At 36.7% G+C, this 15,428-nt stretch overlaps 1 long non-coding RNA gene across 1 annotated transcript in view; it reads right to left on the bottom strand.

Annotated features, from left to right (window-relative positions):
• LOC105445990 overlaps positions 1–15,428 on the bottom strand; it is an 81,641-nt gene that overhangs the window by 44,893 nt on the left and 21,320 nt on the right. The window contains exon 2 of the long non-coding RNA XR_973582.2: positions 14,337–14,465. This is a non-coding gene — a long non-coding RNA (uncharacterized LOC105445990). The remainder of the gene's footprint in view (positions 1–14,336; positions 14,466–15,428) is intronic.

Genomic DNA, 15,428 nt, shown 5'->3' with positions numbered 1-15,428 from the left:
TTAACATTACAGCATACAGGAAGTTACGGTCTGTTAAAAAAGTGGAGGACAACAAATTCGTCAGACACAATGGAATATTTTCCAAACAAAGACATGATACACTTTTGGTTTGTTTTTGTCGAGATTACACCCACTGTGGCGTCACTGAAGTTGTCTGTTCTTTTCACTCGAAACAATAGACAAATGAGGTATGAATTCTGAAATACAGAGTGTGTTTAATCCATAAACAAGAACCCAATATTCCTCCCCAGAGCAGAAGAGTGTGTATTTATAGACCATGACAAAGAAAAAAATACCTGCATGACTATATGAATAAATAGTAGGGATGAACACATCCATAGTATCACGATATGCTTAATACATGTAGGTATTTGAATGCATTTGGAGAGAGCATATTTTCTTCCATAAACACATTTAAAAAACACTATTGCCCCCCCCCCCCCCCAACCCCAAATGTGGCTAGTCATAAGTTGATGCAAATAAACATAAACATATGCTCTCTTAACGATACTATGTCCCTTTTGCAGCCAACCTCAAATTCTGTAGAAGTTTGCAGGTATTATGAATATGTCATGTATGTCCTATCTGTGAAATTTAAACGTTAGCAGTGTCCTAATATTCAAATTATGCAAGGAAACACATTACTTGCTAGACTTCACTGTCAGACACTATTGTCAGTATTGAGTGACTGACTGGCTTTTTTCTTCTTTGGTAATAACATACATAAAATAAGCTGTAAAGGATTTGTCTACATCAATAAATCACTTCTTGTAATGGCCAAAATTAAACTGATTGAATCTTTGCGCAGCATAAAACGTACGACCATGCGGTACAAGATCTGAAAATCAAGACTATTACTTATTGGCTCTATAGCTCCTAAGTCGATTTGACAACTAATAGTCGTTATTTTCCCACTTAAAGACATTTTCATGCCCCCCTTTTTTAAAGGGAAGTTCTAAATTAGTATTATCTGTCAAATGCCATTGGAATTTTACTTTTTCATTTGTTGGCCTGCAAATGGGACATAGTACCTTTAACTAGTTCAGAGGCAACATGTTCCATCTTTGTGCACTTCTCTGTCAAATTCAAGAATTTTGTCACCCAGGTACCCAGTTGGGCATGTGCATATCAATATTTCTATTGCCCCTTGGTTCGAAAGCTTCTCAACAATCAGCCTTGTAGATGCAAGTGGAGGAAACTGAATTTGAAATGGAAGCACGGCGACAGAACTACTACTGGACAGAAAAAGGCAGCAAGCAGCACATGGCTAACTCATTACATGTAGCATATCACACATAGCTAGCATTACTCCCAGTGGGCCATGTTGTATTATACATAACACATTGAATCGAAAGTGAAGATGTTTCGTCAACACCGGTCCCATCCGAGGCATTCGTCATATCGTGCCTCCTATTATATTACACCTTTTCCATGTATACACAGGGCTCTACAGAAATTCTCCCACGTTTTGGAAGAAACCTAAATAGTAGCTGAAGAAGAAGAAATTAGGGACAAAAATTTGTATACATCATCAACCAATCAAGGCTACAAATTTGCTTTTTGTGTTATACTTTCTTGAAGACAAAGAGTATCCTCATGGTATATAGTCTTTGTCTAGATCCGTTTTTTATTTTATAGAGTCTCAAGAAAGATCCATATGAACAGTAAAGTGACCTGCTAAAGCTCAGCTCTCTTTTCCCCAAAATTCTGCTCCATAATTTATTCGCTACTATCCAACAGTCGTCTCGCTTGTTCTTTTAAAAAACAGGAAACATTTGATAATGTTAGCTAAATTAAGAAGCTGGTTCTATGTGATTTAAACAAAACAAAAAAATAACTCATTTGCTCAAATATCGACTACTAAACCAATAACTGTACCTAAATCCTTATAACGTACTTTAAGTGAGAGAAAATTAATTTCTAATATTGTCTATCGTTCCCCGTAGAGATCTCCCCCTAAAAAAATTCCTAATTCATTTCCCATGCCGAGCAGTTGGTCTTGGGGTAATTTCCAGAGCTTTTAATGCAAGAACCAGAACAATGTTACCTTAAGAAGAGAGAAATTAGAGAGCAGAACCTCCATACCGTATCATCCGCCACCCACAAATGCAATGCTTCCGGTCCCCAACTAATTTGCAGGGAGAGGAAAACATTAAGACAACTCTCTATGGGTACCACGCTTCGATGATCTCACAAGAAAATCAATTTTCCATGGAGGAATTACCCCCAACATCTTTAATTTTAAGCAAAATCTTCTCGGGAAGAGTCATTCTCTGATGATCCAATTTCTGAAATTAGTTGGAGGATTACTAGAAAAAGAGGAGGGTGGGTAATGAAAACGGATGCTGAGATGCGAGATGGGGAGAGGACAAGAGAGAGAGGAAGAGAACGAATTCTAGGAGGAATGGTTTTCTGGCCACAGGATGACTAAACCAGTTGCCGAGAATCGACACATAACGAGAAAGAGACGAAAAGCTCCTCGGACAGCTCGGAAAGCGAGCGAGCGAGAAAGAGAGAGGGAGAGGGAGAGTCGAGGGAAGAGAGTGGGGGCGAGAGGAGGAGAATAAGAGGAAGACAGGGTGCACTTTACATTGAACTTTGTCCTCGGGATGAACCCAATGATGGTGTATGCATGACGGCACGTTGTGACTGTATCACCAACTCTCACTGAAGACGTCATACGCTCGCTCATTTAGATCTCCTTCCCTCTTCTTCTTCCTCTCGCTTGCGGTATGAGAGTTAAGTTTTGCACGGTATGTTCTCTTTATTCTCATCTTTACTACTCCATCTTTATTTCTCTTACTGCCTCTGTATTCTCTTTATCCATCTGTCTTATTTTCACATTCCATAATATTAACAATCCCGATGTTTTCACACATCCAGTACTAAACAAGAAATCAAGCATGTAACTTTTTCAATGTAAACAATCATTTTCATTTATCTCATGTATCAATTTTGAAATTAAATTAATACAATAAGAATCATTTTTTTTTAAGTATTTGTATTATAAATTCATAAAGGGTTTAAGAAATTAAGTTTATCTCTCAATAATGCTTGATCTGCTGCTGTCATGGCACACAGTTTTCCTAAATCAGATGAAATCAAGTTCTTTAAAACTAAGATCATGTTCCATTTCAATTTACAAAATCTTCTTCTTTTCAAATATGATTCCACTTTACCAGTTTAAAAAATATATAATTTGTTTAGCAATGTCATATCAAAAAATAAGAATTATCTGGAATGATGGGGGTAAACAAAATATTTCAGACAAGAATATAATCATTTAGAGTAGTTTATCAGACAATTTCATATATTCTATTTGCTGTGGATATGCTGAGAAAACAACGCTAGCAGGTAAACTTATGGAATACCTTCACCAAATGTATGTCATATCTTGGCTTGAGTTGGGCAGATCCAACAGTTCTACAATGAACTATACTAAATATGGTTCTGCATCTCCCTATACGAATGCGGATGTAGCTCTGTCTACCTGGGTGGCCCTTATAGAGAGGTGCTGAGCTCTTCCTTCCTAATTCATGTTCTAAATCTCACAGGGCAAACACTCCCTGCCGTTGCAAGGTAAGAATTTACTAAGAACTAAATTGATATAATAGTATCAAATGCTGTGATCTGATTTTCAAAAAGATGGATCTAAGAATGCTATTTCAGGATTATTCGACTATCCAGGCACTTCATAAAAGTTAGAAATGTATTTTATAATGTTAATTTTAGGAGCCATTTTGGTGAATCCTAACTTGGACTTACATACATGTATATCAAATCAAGTTATCATGGTTGAAAGTTATCATGGTTGAAAATGATCAGGGTTCTCTGAAAGTTTGTAATTTCATATCAATTAACATCTTTAGTATTACTGGGTTTTCTTTACCCCATGCCTCTAAAAAAATAAATCAAGATTCCAAACACAATTTCCTAAAGTATTCATTTAAAAAGCCAACAAAGTCCAACATATTCATCAACATCTTTGCATATGACAGACTTACATGTATCTCTGCAATCCTACCTAATATTTCACTCATAATATGTCGCCCCTTCTTAAAGGGGTCCGTCACAATTCTGACCTTTCGAGGATGTCAGGATGGCTTTTGAATCGGTCAGGTGTAATAGATGCTACAATTACTACCTCATCTTCCACTGCCTACGTAAACACACAAACAAATCAATACGTCAATAGGGAGCATGTGGCCCCAGTCACCTTTGCATGACGATAAGGCATTGCACGCGAGTTGAAGTCTTGTTCGTCCATTGCCGATCAAACACAGCGTTCATTTTCTAAAGAAAGAACTCCGCAAATACCCAACCTAAAATAGAATTCCAATTCTCTATGAATAATTGGAGAGGTGAAAAACTATCAAACATACAATTTTGTAATGAATTGTATGTATTTCATGAGACATTTATCCTTGTATCTCACCTTCCACAGCAATGGATTCAAGAAAAATAAGGATCCACATCATCATTAGTAGATATTACATGTGGAAGTACAGAAGATGTTAAAGCTAAACAAATATTTAATGTTTTATTCTTTCTTAAAGCAAAGGTTCTCTCCAGAGAAGCACATTAATTGAATCTTTGCCCGAATCCGTTGTCCCTTCTCTCTCATTGCTGATCAGTTGGTGATCTTAATTCATGATTATTACTTTGAGTAATTATACCAAGAAATAGCACATATATCCCTCCTTCCATCAAAGAAGTCTCCTATCCTAGAGATATTTCTATCAGGGTATAATTGTTTCCATTTTTACTAGTGACTAATTTTTACAAAAATTTGTAGCTCATGCCTTTCCTTTCTACATCAATGTCATCAATTAAAATTTACATCAACTCGCATTGCAAACGATGGAGGACAATAAAAGAAATATATCCCAGAGATGACAATGGCATTCCACAAACTCGCAAATATACTGATACTTTAGTTTCTCTTTTCTGTTGAGTATTTAGAATACTAATTGATTCATCCCATGCCTCTTGACCATTTCATGAATCTAGCTGATTAAAATTCCATCCAGCCCAATCTCCAAGGCAAGCTAACTGCCCTCCCTCCACGGCACTGACCTTGGCGAGGTCACGTTCCACCAAGGATGACAACAAAACCGGTAGCGTTTCGGTAGCGGAATAGATAGGCCTGGCCTGGATCCACTATTATCATAATGAAAGGTATATCTTGTAACGTAGCAACTTTGATGCATTTAAATACCATATCATATAGGTCTGGATCAACTATAACGATTAAAGGTTTAACTTGTAACACACTACCTTTGATTACCTTAAAATACAAGAACAGATAGATGGTTCAACTATTACAATACAAGTTGGGCTTTCATCATAATATGTAGCATGTTTACCTACAATTTAAGATCTATACTTCGATGTACATGTAGCTTTGTCTACATGTATCTACAATTAAAAGTTAAAGGTAAGCCTATACATACAGGAAACAGGATCACAACTCCTTTCAAAAAATCAACTTGGAGCAATTTCAATACTCCAAATAATACCCCATAGAAATCATGTACGGTTTACTTTATTTCACATATTTCAAAAGGAGAAGGCTGTTTGTATTGTCTTCATTTGATTTTATGGAAGTCTTTGTGGCCATGATAGGTCAAAGTATAATAACTTTGAGAAAATTAATATATATATAGGAGCATTAGACATGACCAAATCTCACAACTCATGGTACCCTATATTGTTTAAAATATCTCAAATTAGAGTTTGAAATTTTACCCCTCAAGTTCATCTTCCAATTTTATCTCTGTTCCAGAAATACACCAAAGAACAGAACGTTTCAATTGCAAGGAAATCTAATGTTTCCTAGAGTTTCCCCTTCGCATCTCACATACAAGTGTTCATAAATGTCAAAGACCAACATACTCATGGAAGGATCAAATGTAATTACAATGGCATCATTTCAAATTCAGGGACAATTATATCTATTTGATGTTAAACTTGAAAATCATATGATATGAGGCAGAAGGGCTTTAACACACACCTTTAAACATTGAATGAATGATGCCCTTCTAGGCCTCAACAGGCAAAATGGTAGCACTCTGTGTGTTGGCTTAGAATAGATGTCATCCCATTTGGCACTTCTCTACAAATATCTACAGTTTATTGTCATTCTTACTTTGCCTATCTGTCTGTTGGACTTTTATCTTTTCTCTCTTTTTTTAATGGCAGAAATGAATCGCATGAAAGGAGATAGAATATATTGTGATCAGGTGCCGTGACCCACTTTAGAAGATAGAGAATATACCTACATGAAGCTGCAGCAAAAGAGATTTAAGCCTGGGGTAAGATAAATCGCGAGTGGGAGTAGGAAAGAAAGAGACGTTCCTTTTATAAAGTAGTCATGCCCTCAAGTTTCTCGAACTACTTCAACAAAGTACCAAAGTTCAGAACAATGTAGGTCACTTTCTGGCATTTTTCTATTTGTTTGTTTATTCCTCATCCAGTTCTTAAAGCCCAAGGGACCTTTAATGGTTCTATTGCAAGTCCTATTGCAAGTCCTTTTTTGAAAGTTATGATCCGGAATTACTTAACTCACAAGATAGGATTAAAGTTGTTAACTCTTTAATACCACTTTGATTTATTGATTCAGCTTCTGGCCATGCTAGTTTAATAGTTGCTTGGTTACAATGATATAAAGATCTCCATAAAAAGATCTCCATATAAAGATATCCCTGAAAAGACCATGGACCTAGAAAAGACCCACCTTATAAGATGAAATCTCGAGGGGCAACATTTCTATAAATGGACAGCCTTACTTTAAAAAAAAATGTATCAAGTGACCATTACCTCTGACTAACAATGACCACTCCATACTTTAGCACTTAGAGACCATGGTGGAAAGCGCTTTAGAAGCACCGTTTTTTTATTATTATTATACTTTATCCCAATTGTATTTCTGTAATTTTTAGACTTTCTACTATAGAAAACCTGTAATCAGTTCAAGCTATTTTTGTTATTTCCACTAAAAAAATCCATTCAACTTCAACATTTATATGGAGTTCATCCAAACCATATTTAAACTTTGAAATACAAATCGGCTACTTATTTGCACTCCCATCTTCTGCTTAAAGCGAAGCAAGGGCCAACTCCGATCAAGTTCTCCAAGTCCACCCTGACATTTAGTTGATTTTAATATTTATGAAAAGAAAAATTATAGAAACTGAAGAGTGAAATTTTGAGCAAAATCTGATTAGAAATAAGAAATTTACTATTTTTGAAAATAAAATCAATAAAACATAAATTGGCAAGCTGTGATTATCTTGTGAGATGCTCTCACTTTCCGATAATAGATGAAGGAATAGGTTCTTCACAGAAATTATATACAAATAAATTTGCAATGATTAAATTCATGGGTGCATGTATGATTGAATTTTCATTTGAATTCAGGAATTTTAGTACAGATTACTAGTAAATAACAAATGGGAAAGGACCTCGCAAAATACTTCACAGAGTTGCCCATTTGTATTCGATCAATAGCAACTTCAGAATATTATAACTTTCTTATTTTTAATCAAATTTTGCTCAAAATTTCACTGATTTGTTTCTCTAATTTGTGTGCTTCCATCAAAGCAAATTTAACATCAGGGAGAACTTCCCTTCAACAAGTGCTAGGGCTGTTTAGGACTTGTTAGTGCTGCGGACCATGGGCCTGTTTCATGAAACTTGTTATAAAAAACAAATGCTAACATTCTATGACAAACTAGCTGTCGTCCAATCACATGCCACAATTTCAGTAGCTTATAACAATGATTGTAATTTGTTAATGATTACAAGTTTTGTGAAACAGGGCCCAGCTCAGCACTGGACCAGATGGATGCCTTCCAATGTGGGCCTCCTAAGTATCGAAGTAACCTACTTCAAGATGCTTGCCAATTAGGTCGGCTTAACACACTACATGTACGATACTGTACCATTCTGTAATGTAAACAGCCTCTTAGAGATCCTTTCTCAATCATGCTTCTACAAAGTGTGATCCACTGGCAATTAAATGATTAAATTATATCCCAACATTTCAACACTACAAGAAGCTTGGGCCAAGCATGAAAGGGCATCTAGATGTCTTCATCAGCTAGATATGCACATCACTCCCATCTTTTGCCTATACCCCCGGCCTGAATATTGCTCTTTGGTTAAAGAGAAGGTTGAGTTCTGGGAAGAGGTGAAAAATAATTTGTGAGCGTTATCATTCCTATTATGCAAGTGTGGAAGAACATCAGATAAGACATGTTCCCTAAAAAGCATGGCTCCTCGAATGCCTTCATATTCTAAATATGTCATGTAACATCGTAAAACTCGGGGGTAGGATTTTTACGCCACGTGGTCGTGTAGTCCCATATACATCTTTCTGTGTACAGTGTTTGTAACTTTACCAAGACTTGGCCAAATTTCTTATCATTTTGATGATTCCAGAATCTTGCAATACACACAAATTCCTATATGCTAGATGATCAACCTTTTCTGGTCGACTCCACACCGTTTCTTTCACAATGCAATCGCATGACCAGAACTCAACTTCATCTTTAACCCTTCCCCTCCCATGCCAACAAGGGGCAGCCACACAAGTTACAAAAAACAAGCTTACGTTAATAGTTACCATAGTGAACAAGAAATTAGTGACAATATTTGGTTGCGTTTATCTAGGAAATTTTTGGCTAGAATCAGGTTTCTCAAACGTCTTTCAGGCAAATTTAGAAGTAGATAAACGCAAAGCCTTTTTCAAACGTCTTTAGATATGGACATATCAAAAGACGCAAAAAGGTGCGTTTTGTATGTGACATACAGCCAGAATCACGTTTCTGAGAGGTCGATAAACGCAAAGCTGTTTTGAACGTCACATACAAATAGGACCACACAGGTGTTGTGTACAAGCATGTGTGTGAATTTGACCTCCGAGAAACTGTCTGCTTCCCGGGTCAAAACAGCTGGGCAGACACAAGGCCTTTATTTTGAATCGTGAAGAGTAGATAAACGCGACATCCCGCAAATCACGATCGTATAGTGGGGTATGATAGTGGGGTTCGATAGTGGGGTACGATATGTACATATCTAGTGGCAAGCCTAGATAAACGCGCTCATAGACTATAATATACTGATCCTTCAGCTAAACAAAATATTTTGTACACCAAAATATCTCCTAGGCGTGGACGTATCAAGAATGGGCTGCTATTAGTGGGAGTGATTAGAATAAGGTCAAATTCTTTTCTTGGCTGCTTATATCAATACACAATCTGTATGGACTTTGATTAATTAGAGTAATTTTCTCTTTCATTTTTCTTGGAGATTCTTTGGTCTTCAGTAGAATAAAAAAGGGGACAAGTTCATTATCATCAATCTTGCACCAAAATAGTCAACAAGACAAAATTCTATGAAAGAAGCACAGATACTCTAGTCTATAGAAATAGTAACCAATTCAGTGTATCATCTCAATAGAATAATACCCCTAATAAGACTAGACCCTGATATAACCTTGCCCTTGACAAAGCTTAGTCTTTACAAACAGACTATTTTTAACACATTTTTAACATTCATTATTCATGACTTGAACCAAGTCTGTACTGTCATTCAAACATGATAACATGCAGCTGGGCGGTGGTCTAATATTTAGACCTTGCAGGCTTGCACAATATTTGTAAATTTAGTGTTAGTCTTTGCTTTAGTTTACTTTAAACTTCATGATTTTGAGAGAAGTATATAAATACACTAAATATAAAGAAGAAGTCTACTGCTCAGACCCAGCATTAAAGTTGCATAATTTCTACAGAAAATAAATCTATGCTAAGGATCAAAATAAATCATACATTTAGACCTCCCATGACCAGAAAATAAAACCATGAAAGAAGGGAGGGGCAGAAAACATGTTTTAGGTTTATTGATAGGGTTCATCACATCTAATAAACACAGTAGTTAATATATCCCTCTGGCAAGGTCTGGCAAGATGACCACATCCTTCTCTGACAGAAGGCCTGTCTTCATCAGCTCGAGATTACCAAATAGCCCGCTATTTCTGATTTGAGAAATAATCATGAAGTTACAAATTGCGTCCTCATCAGCTCGAGATTGACCTCGAAACTTGAAACTTGAGCTTGAGAAATAAGTTGGAGATATTTTGCTCAGCGTTCGCGCATAATGCGAGTCTTCGGGCTGGTGAGGACGCACTGGACAAATAGCGGGATATTTTGCAAACTAGCCCAAGATATCTGAGGATGATTATCTCAACCAAATATCCCGCTAAGTGCAACTTCGGGCTGATGAAGACGCAAACTAACTGGATAATTTGCGATCGGGATAGCTGAAATAGCAGGATATTTGGCAATCTCGAGCTGATGAAAACAGGCCTTCTGAGCTGTAATATACAGCTGGTGAAAGGGCCGTTATATCATATCAAATTTGTTTCTCTCTCCATCTTTTGGCTGTGCTAACCTCCACCTGGGTTTCTCGTTAATCAAAAATTGGAGGTCAGATCCTGTTGTTTTACAGCCTTGTATTGGTCACTGCCATTTAACAATATTGAAAGTCTGAAATATAAAGCGTATCCACAATTGGAGGGTGTTATAGAGTGTGTACAAAATATCAAAGCTCACACAGGAAGTGACTTAACTTTTCAATAAAAAAGGAGTTAGATTATATTGTCTGGAATTTAATATTTCTGCTTTTAAGTTGTTATATAAACCTTTTCTCACACTTCTTCCTTCCGCAATAAAAATCTGTCCACAATATCAGCGCTTTCTTCGTTCAATTTTTTTTTTACAAAGATGCATGAATGAAGTACGTGTACCATAGGCTTCACATCAGATATCTCTTACATCTCTGAGATGGTATATTTAATATTGTCAACACTTGAATAGAAAATATGAAACTGTGTATCAAGAATGGAATATGGTTACAATTGATTGACCATCCATTTCCAGCTGATAAAGCCTTTTATATACGGGACAAAAGAGTCGTCAAATTGGAATTAATTTCAGTTTGATGAGGCAGAAGAATTCCATGAATGGGCCTCTCACACTGGCATAGCCATGCCCCAATTCTAATTGCCACGCTCTAGATTGTTCATATGCAGCATCTCCGTGTGTACTTCAATACCCATGGTGTAACAGACCACACTTTCTTAATTCAGCCAGCAAATCTTTTATATTACAGGTACAAACCTTGTCCATCTTTCTCCACAATATGGTCTGAAATATAGGCCTACAGGTTACAGACCAAGTGCCTGTTCAGACTTGACAAAATTATACAAAACACACGTATAGAAACGTTGTATATACAGAATCAACATAGCAAAAGGAACATACAGACTGGAAAACAACATTGCACACTAGCTGCACTTAATCCAAATACACGTGGGCTCGGGGCAAATCAGCCCCCGAAATGCCCAAAAGAGCCCCCGAAAGTCATAAAAGAGACCCCAAAATTTGCATAGAGTTCAATGCAAATCAAATTAAGCAGTGTTATTTTTATGCAAGCAAGCTTGAAAACTAGTCCCAAAAATTTTATAGTGCTTTTTTCCCTGGCAAATGGAAGCCTAAATGGTAGTCCAAAATATATTGATGATTTTTCAAAGTGGTGTTTGGGTTGTGTAAATGGGCCTATTGTATAAGGAAACTAGTTTTGACAAGGTCAGTTGACATGACAGCTGGCCTATCGCCAGTTTGCCCTATGATAAGAAGCCCAGCTCACATATACCATTTGTATACGATACCAGGTTCAGACTAGAGTGGGACCCTCGTTCTTGATCACGTTTTCTTTCAAAACGATGCTCAACAATACGAGATGCTGTTCATATTTGATGCTGTAGGCAGTTTTAGGCTTTATTCCAAAGGCAATGTACCTCGTTTATTTTTATTTCATTTTACTTCATTTCCTTTCCAGAAAGTCTATGCCTGTAGCCTATGTTCTTAAGCGTCACTCAAATAATCCTATTTTATCAGACATGGTCATCTTTCAAAACATTTTTTTTAAAACTCTATCCATCTTTACTCTATAAATGCTTCAAACAAATTACACATCAGCTCGCAAACTAACCTGCTTGTTCAAAACAAGAATACACAATAACATGCCTACTGGTCAGACTGGTGGGCAAAATTACCATGTGAGGGGAGGGGGGGGGGCTTGTAATAGATGTTCTACAAGAGAATCATAGACATTATAATGATTTATTATTAAAATTCAAGTCCAAAATATCCATCTTTTTTTTATTCTCCCAGTAGTGAACTGAATATTTGTTTTAGATATTAAACCAGAACAGGCAGAAGGGGTGGGAACATTTCTGACAGGATAAATAGCCTCCTCATTACAATGATAACAGTCTTACCCACAGATAGTGAGAGAATCTGTACCTTTAATTGTCAACAAACACAATTAAGCAGCTTATCACATAGTCAGACTTATGCAACCTCCCCCCTGTGTATTACATCACAACGTGTACCATAACATCCGGGAACTCTTGCTAAATAAAACCACAGCATGTTTATGAATACGGATAATCATTGGTAACAAGTCCCTAGGCTCATACGCTTGGACAGTGGTGGTAAATAAGAGCAATTAAATTACCATTGCCGTTGGGCTATTTGGCATATTTTGTTTACAAGAAGATGACAAAATGGTCATCTGCTTTGTCCATGATTGAGATTCATATCTGACCATTACATGATGACCACTTGCTCAATAGATGACCCATCAATTTCTTTACCTCCTGCTCCTCTTGAATTTCAATCTTTAAAGATAAATTGAGTTCTGGTCGTGCGATTGCATTGCGAAAGAAACGGTGTGGAATCGATCAGAAAAGGTCTAAAGTATCATCTAGCATATAAGTAATTAAGTATTGGTGTGTACTGCAAGGTTTCTGGAATCATCAAAATGATAAGAAATTTGGTCACAGAAATATGTATATGGGACTACACGAGCACGTGGCATAAAAATCCATCCAGATGTTAATGCATTACGTGCCATATTTAGAATATTAAGGCATTTGAAGAGCATGCTTTTCAGGGAACATGTTTTATCTGATGTTCTTCCACACTTGCATAGTAACAATGATAATGCTCACAAACTATTTTTCACCTCTTCCCAGAACTCAACCTTCTCTGTGTATAAACACACATTGATACAAGAGTTCAAACTCGGGGCAAGTGTACTCACAAACATTAATACAGGTAGGACTCTAATTTACAATCAAACCCTGTAAAATTGTGTCACAATAAATGAATGTCTCTCCAACAATATCATGAAATCATTATTGTGTCACATATATTGAGCCAAATGCAATATAAATAAAATATGACACTCAAGCTCAAGTAATATTTTTGTGATGCCCATGCCTGCACCTCTAACTTCCATCTTATGTATTCAATTTCGTATCCAAGGCAACTACAGAATGTGCATGTAGCTTTCGGAGAGCACAAGTGCCAATGTTTGTTTAGGAAAGTGTGAATAGTCAATGTAAGAATACAAGACGGGCAGTCAGTTTATTGGAAGTTGTTAGAAATTTTTAGTCAACAATCGAAAGCTATATAAAATACATTTAAAAAGAATAGAAATTGACCTCTATTCTACCCTGATGAATTTGGTAATCAATGACTTGTACTGTAGCAGCAGTAAAATAATATAGAAGGGAACAGACTTTTAGCCATACTTCATCCTAAATAAAATGAACAGGGAGGGGGGAATGGACAAGGCATTCAGTCCCTTACATCATTTCCTCATCAAATTTGTTCAGGGTGATGTAAGTCCTCGCCCCCTTCACCCCACCCCCCCCCCCCCCCCCCTCTGTGTTATGTTTGATTGTATTTTAACCAAGTGGTATCAAAGTATGGGGCAAATACATGAAAATTGGATTACCAACCATCTGCCTAATATTCATCCATCACATACTGTACCTCTCTTTCTAAAACATTCTAACCCCAGTTCAGAATCCAAATTTCATTCATTGGCTAAGTGTATAGCTCTATGACAAGTACATATAAGAAACCTAATAAGAAACGTCAAATAATGAAATGTTGTATAGCGAAACCAACATTTGAGCATCATCTTGAACAGAAACTCGATATGGAATCTGGCTCAAGTTCTCATTTTATAAACATTGTATCAAAACAACAAAAACATATAAAGAGGCGGGGCTTATCGTGAGCACACACTGATGATTGGCTAGCTGTTGTGTCAAGTGACCTCTTCAAAACTAGCTTCCTTACACATTTCTGCAAACAATGTTTTCATCCAGTGTGTATGCCCCTTTCACAATACAACAATTCTTTATACGATGTTTCATAATAACTTCTACTAGGCTGAACATGCTACGAGCCTCTTACCTTGTCCGTTTTCAATAAGGCATCCGTCAAAAAAACTTTCAAAACCAAAACAGTCCGCACTTTCCAGTTTCCAAAGAGTTCACATAAATCTAGTCCAATACTTGAGTGATAAACTCCAATTCACAAGAGCTGCGTGGAAGAATAAAAAGGAGATAAATATTATTTCATGGTTGCAAGTTTTCATTTCAACAGGCATATTATCTATAAAATGCCCTTCTGGCATTAACTAGATGTTAAACGAACAGACAATATTAAACTGACCATGGTTGCGTTTATCGACCAAATTTTTGGCTAGAATCAGGTTTCTCAAACGTCTTTCAGGCAAATTAAGAAGGTGATAAACGCAAAGCCTTTTTTAAAGGGCTTTAGATATGGGCATATCTAAAGACGCAAAAAGGTGTGTTTTGAATGTGACATACAGCCAGAATCACGTTTCTGAGAGATCGATAAACGCAAAGCTGTTTTGAACCTCACATACAAATAGTAATTCCCAGGCTAGTTTCCGGTTCGGAGAAATAGTGCTGAGCAGCTGCGAATAGACAAGGCCTTTATTGTGAATCGTGAAGAGTCGATAAACGCGACATCCCGCAAATCACGATCGTACAGTGAGGTTCGATAGTGGGGTACGATATGTACATATCTAGTGGCAAGCCCCGATAAACGCGCCCAATAAAATCTAAGATAGGATAAGAACTACAGTACAGTATAAACACATTCATCATAATATCACCTGTGTCGATATTAAACGCTGCAAACCTGCAATACAAATAAGGCAATGCTAAAGTTCTCCGCAATAATTGATAAATCACCTGAAACTTGGCAGCGATTCAGACGAGATAATAGTGCAAGAGTGCAGGCCAAAGTTCAAGATATTTGATGGGAAGAAAAATAAAGATATCAAATAATAGGTACTTAATGCCATAATCAAATAAATGATGGTATAAATTGCAGCATATTACTCCAGAAACACATCCTCATTGTTTGTTTCCACACAGGTAATGCTTTTTGAATGCACGATATGCAGGCAGAAACAGGATTGTGTACTCACTAACCTTACATTTCTTTGAGATAGTAAGACAAGAGTCAAGGCTC

The sequence above is a fragment of the Strongylocentrotus purpuratus genome, unplaced genomic scaffold, assembly GCF_000002235.5.
Source record: "Strongylocentrotus purpuratus isolate Spur 01 unplaced genomic scaffold, Spur_5.0 spur5_scaffold_7, whole genome shotgun sequence".
In the NCBI taxonomy this organism is placed as follows: Eukaryota; Metazoa; Echinodermata; class Echinoidea; order Camarodonta; family Strongylocentrotidae; genus Strongylocentrotus; species Strongylocentrotus purpuratus.
This window is presented reverse-complemented; position numbering and strand designations above follow the sequence as displayed.